This window comes from Herpailurus yagouaroundi, unplaced genomic scaffold (assembly GCF_014898765.1).
Source record: "Herpailurus yagouaroundi ecotype Mexico unplaced genomic scaffold, PumYag 187, whole genome shotgun sequence".
NCBI classification, from domain to species: domain Eukaryota; kingdom Metazoa; phylum Chordata; class Mammalia; order Carnivora; family Felidae; genus Herpailurus; species Herpailurus yagouaroundi.
In genome coordinates, this window is record NW_024412418.1 from 27624058 (window position 1) to 27630095 (window position 6038).

General features: G+C 38.6%; 1 long non-coding RNA gene across 1 annotated transcript; it reads right to left on the reverse strand.

The window, feature by feature from the left end:
• Positions 1–310: 310 nt before the first annotated feature.
• LOC121043889 (uncharacterized) lies at positions 311–4958 on the reverse strand. The gene is made up of 2 exons (XR_005797031.1): positions 4805–4958; positions 311–1014 (listed from the first exon to the last, which is right to left on the reverse strand). It is a non-coding gene; the product is annotated as an uncharacterized LOC121043889 (long non-coding RNA).
• Between the last annotated feature and the right edge of the window lie 1080 nt (positions 4959–6038).

Genomic DNA, 6038 nt, shown 5'->3' on the forward strand with positions numbered 1-6038 from the left:
TGAAATCTCATTAACAGCTTTCCCTTTCTCTGGAGAAAATGTTACAATCCCTTTTCCATCTGGCCTTACCATCCCAATGAGCCTCATCCTGTGTAACTCTTACCTTTGTTCCCTGAGATTCAGCCGCCCTATCCTTGTAGTTTTTGAGCCTACATTTTTTGAGGGTAGGAACATTGTTGCTTTTCCCCCTTATATCCCTCACTGGTGTTGGAACAATAGCTAGTGTGTGATAAGTGTTGGATAAAATGTTTACTAAATATTTTTAAAAATCAGAAAGATAGTGGAAGGCTTGAAAATAAAACTACAGGAATGGAAGACACAGACACTTTTACTGTACTGTACCCAAACCATTACAAACACATCGTCTCAGTTAACGTTACCAATACTTCCTCAGAGCTAGGCAGTTTTGTAGATGATGGTACTGACTTTCACAATATTGAAATAACTTGTCCAAGATCACAATATAGTACCAAATCATAGAGCTAGGATTCAAACCCAGGTTTCTATGACTTGCTCTGCTATTATACAAGAGCTGGGTCATTTTAGTTTTATCCTAAAGGAAATGGGGAGCTAGGCAAGGTGTTTGAGCTAGGGAATAACGTGATAGATATAGCTACAGATAAAAATATACAGGAGTAGCAAGAGTGTACAGGATTCGATTAAACAGAAAGAGATCCACTACAATGGGAGTGGTTAAAAAAACAAATCAATGAACCAGTATTGACATAAATAGTGCCCCAACTAGGATAGCAAAAGGCAGGAAATTTAAAAGTAGGTACAATTTTTTTTTTGCCCTAAATTTTACTTCAATGTATGGTATATTTATGCAAAACTGCTGGCTTTTCTTCCAGGACAAAAGAAGGAAATACTTTTTAAAGAAAATAATCATGTTGTGGAAAACAAGGGTCTGAGTCAAACTCAAACATTTTGTCAAATATATAATGCCATTTGCCTACACCCCAAAAAGTGCTGCAAAGATGAATTTCCAGCCATGCAGCAGGTCTTCTTCTCCACCTGGAATGGAAATCAAGAGTCAAAACCTTAACCAACTGAGTGATCCATCAAGTTGCTGCAAGGAAAGGAAATTATGATTTGGTGTTCTTAATTTCAACAGATAGTGTCGTAGACTCTGGGTCTGGAGTTCTCTCTTGTCCAGCAAGAGAGAGGATGCAGGATAAAAATGCAAGAGAAGCTGATGTCCGGGAGGAGTCAAGAGCCCTGAGTAAAGGGTCCTTGCTCTGTTTTTATTTGGATCATAAGGCTTACAAGTGTGATGGACGTGCACAAAGAGACAATGAAATTGTGAACATTAAGTTATGTGTGTGAGGGAAAGGGGGTTTCAAAGATATGCGGTGTTAGGAGTTGTCAACACAAAACAAAATCCTGGTGGCCGGGCAGATGGTTGTTTACAGCAGGCACGATTCACTGCCTCTGTTTATTTTAACTTGCCTAGAGTATAAGACAGATAGAGCCTGCTACCGTAGGGTCAACAAGGCACCTTTCTTTGGCTAAATAGTTATGCTCTGGGCAACTTTGCCCTGCTGCGGTCTATAGCCCTCTTTACTTGTTTACCTATTCTGGTCCTTCCCTCCTGTGAAAGCAGCTTTCTGTTATTGTACTAAGTTGGGGGGCACTTCCGCCCTGATGACCTAATCTTGATTCCCTAATCTTGGATGCTTTCATCCTGTGGCTTCTTATTTCCTTATGCCTTGTTAACCCATGGGTGCAAGCTCAGGGAATTCCTATGCTTATCCCCCACAAGATAGTCAAGGAAAAAAAAACATGAAAAAAACTGAAAAGAAATAAAACATATAAAAATCAAAAAGTAAGATTCTTTTGGTAGGATATTTGTTGAATAGAATAACCTTGAAGTACTAAGTCACGCTGGTTGGGTCAGTTGTTACAAGGCTCGGGAAATAAGTTTGTGAAGTAAAATCTTCAAAATTCTGATCTAATGGCTTGATACAGCTGAAGAACTTTATGATAAGTCAACCATTCTCTCCAGTTGAAAGATTATATTAAAAGAGAAAGTGCTCATTAGTAGGTATATAATGGTATAGTAAAAATAGTCTTAACAAGAATGAAAGACACAAAAGCTAAGAAAGAGGTATTACAATCTGTCACCTCTACCCAAATATTAAAAAACAAGAAGAACTAGGAAGAAACAATACAATCATCTATATATTCAAGCACCCATCAAAGACCAGGGGGGGAAAGTATCTTCTGTGATGTGTCATGGGAAAGATATAGCAAATGTTATAATTTTCCATTTTGTGAGATCCACAAATCTTTTTTTTTTTAAGTTTTCAAAATTCATTTTGAGAGATAGAGAGAGAGCCTGAGGGAGGGAGTGGCAGAACTCCAAGCAGGCTCTGCACTGTCAGCACATAACCTGATGTAGGGTTTGATCTCAAGAACCATGAGATCATGACCTGAGCCGAAATCAAGAGTCAAAACCCTAACGAACTGAGCCACCCAGGTGCCTCTGAGATCCACAAATCTTTAAAATAAAAGAATGACCCTATTCCTATTACTGAATTCCTTTATTAATAAAAAGGCTTTGAGTTTTTTAAAAAATGTATTTTTAATATTAGGAAATGTTTATGATAACATTAATGAGATAGAATGGACACATACATTTACATACAAAATGTGAAAAATATGTGCTCTGATAATCCATTGCAGGATTAGTTCTCATAGTGAAAATTAGGGACAATTAAAAGTCCAAAGGTAAAAGAATACCAAAATATAGTACATTCCTTGCTACAAAGTCTAGATAGGTAATTGAAAATGAGAAATGATCTGTGAGAATGACAAGGTCTAGAAAAAAAAATAAAACAGAATAAAACATAATTTGTAGTAAGATAGTATTTTATTTTTTTAAATTAACATGTTAAATCTGTGCTTATAATTTAAGTGCTTTGATTGTGATATAATTTTATTATTTTTTAAATTTTTTTAATGTTTATTTAATTTTGAGAGAGACAGAGCATGAGCAGGGGAGGGGCAGAGAGAGAGAGAGGGAGACATAGAGTCTGAAGCAGGTTCCAGGCTCTGAGCTGTCAGCATAGAGCCCGAGTGGTGCTTGAACTCACAAACCTCAAGATCACGAGCTGAGCCAAAGTCAGCACTTAACCAACTGAACCACCCAGGTGCCCTAATGATTGTGATAAGATTTTAAAAACAAGGCATGGCTAACATAATGATAAAGGTGATGTATATGACATGTCTTCCTTTAGTTTAATTGTTTAAATATCCTTCTTTTACTTGTAATAACAGCTTTTATTAAATGTTGACTTTGCTTGTTTCCAGAGAGCTGTGGAAGACCAGGATTATATCTAATGCATTTATGTATCAGTCCCTCAAGAGTTACTGGAGAGTGAGGTTGTTCAGAGGACCCGCCCTGAATGATGCCAGCCTGCCTAAGTTCAAACCCTCTTTGCCACTGACTGGCTATGCAACACTAATTCCTAAAAGTCTTGCTTTCCTAATCTGCTAGAAGGTATAATATCATTACTGACTTCATACGGTTCTTGTGCCCAGTGCACAGAAAGTGGTTAATAAATTTTGAAGGCAACTTAAAACAAATTCTGCATCTTAAAGCTCATTTCACAACCATCCCCAGCACGAACCCTGGAGTGTAGTCTTGAATGTAGTATTTGCTTATTAACTAAATGAGTCAGTGAAAGAAAGGGTTACATTCTGTGGGTGAGTCAGGAAAAAAGTCATGCATCCTTTTAGTAGTATTATGTTAGTGACAATTCTAAGTCAGCCCCTGTGCTAAATGAGGCTATAAGGAAAACAAGATTTAGGAATCCCTATGCTCAAGGATGTAAGAAGCTAATGAGGAAAATGGACAAACAGTAGGTTTCAGTTCAGTGAGGTGAATCATCTGGTAAATCAAGGCATCACGGTCTATGGAAACTCAAGGCAGAGGAAGTAATTGAGCCCAAAAAGGTGTGGTCAGAGATAATTTTTGACCTGAATTTTGAGGCTCAACTGGGTGGAACTGGTCACATTTGGAGCAAGAGAGAGAATGAGAGAAGAAGAAAAGGCCTGGGGTTCAGGAAAACAGGTGCATTAATAGTAATTGTGATGTGCCACTGGAACATCCATGTCAGTGCATCAGGAGCAGGTGGATATGCAAGTTTGGCTGGGATGGAAAAAGGTTTTGTGGCGTTGGAAGGCTTTTATAATCTGAGAAATCTTCTTAGGAAAAGAAAACAACCTTAAATAAAAAGGAGGTACAAGGATGAGTGTTTAATACTTGTAGTGAATTTGAAAGAATAAATCACAATATACCACATTATTTAAAAGATGACAAATAAGGGCCCCTGGGTGGCTTGGTCAGTTGAGCGACCAACTCTTGATTTCGGCTCAGGTCATTATCCCAGGATTGTGGGATTGAACCCCACACTGGGCTCTGTGCTGAGCATTGAGATTGCTTGGGATTCTTTCTGTCTCTCCCTCTGTCCCTCTCCCCAACTGTGCTATACATACATACACACATACATATAATATAATATAAATATCACAAAAGCCAAAAGTAATGTAAACCCTTTATTATAATTACTATGTTGAATGACACCTCCATAATAATTTTTTCTTACAATTTTTGGGTAGGTCCTCTTCGATTAATAAAGAACAACTTCATAATATCACTTTTCTTTGAAAGGATAGGAAGATAATTCACTCTTTCCTCCAGCATATATGCTTGAAATTTATTTTTGTTATAGTGGTTTAGAAATTAGTCTCCAAATCTTTATTGATAACCTGCCTATGTAATTTTCTTGTAGTTTCTTACCCAGGAGGTTCTTCTGTGCCAGGAAACAATCCCCAGAGGAATTCCAATGTTCTCCTCTCACCTGATGTGGCCCCCATTCAGCTTAGACAGGTCCTCTCTCCTCTATGAGCCCGGGAATGGGGGAAGGCAGAGAAAATGGCCATGAATCTGATGGTTTTATGTGTTCCAAGCAAGAAGCAGAGCATTATCTTTTTCTTTTTTTTAAATATTTATTTATTTTTGAGACAGGAAAAGATAGAGCATGAATGGGGGAGGGTCAGAGAGTGCGAGACACAGAATCTAAAGCAGGCTCCAGGCTCTGAGCTGTCAGCACACAGCCTGACGCGGGGCTCGAACTCATGAACTGTGAGATCATGACCTCAGCCGAAGTCAGATGCCCAACTGACTGAGCCACCCAGGCGCCACATCATTATCTTTTTCTAACCTACTCCTTGGGTTCAAACTAGGGCCCAGAAGTTTGACTAGCTCTCCCAAAGACTGGAGGTCACTGGGTGTCAGAGGAAGGCAGAGGGTATTTGAAGGGCAGGCAACCCAGAAGTTTACCCACAGCCACAGGATCAACACCAGGGCAAAGAATGACCCAGACTGGGGAAGCTGTCCATGATTCAGGCTTATAACTGGAGCTTCACTATCCTTTCTATATCTGGACAAGAACACATGGAGACCTAGAAGGGGTTCTGGAAGGAAAGGAGCTCTACAGCTAAAGTTTTATTAACTATATTTCTGGGTTCTGGAGTTTAGATGGTAGAGCACTAGTTCCGAAGGTTTATGGAAAAAGTAAGATACAATTTCTGTCTTGAAGGAGCTGATATTCTCATTGGCAAATCTACCTTGTACACTTGCATATAGAAAAGACTGTGATTTTGCACAGGCAGCTATTTATAAAAGTTAAATAAATGTCACAAACAATCAATGCTGTAGAGAGGAGAGAACTATTGATTCACATTGGGTGGGCAGAGAAGGCTTCAGAGGGAAAATGACATGTTAATAAAACTTTGAACCACCAACAGAATTTATGTAAACATTGGCAGTTGAAAAATCATTGGAACTCTGAAAAACAATGAAAGTAGGAAAAAGCGTGAAAGTAGGAATCCAAAGTGCAAAGTACAATTCCAAGGAGCTTTTCAGGAGTCACCAAGAAAAAAGGTTATTGGGACGTTGCCAGTATTTATGAAGAAATGGTCGTATAAACTACCGTCACACGTGAAATACAGTTTGCTAAAATTTCATCTTC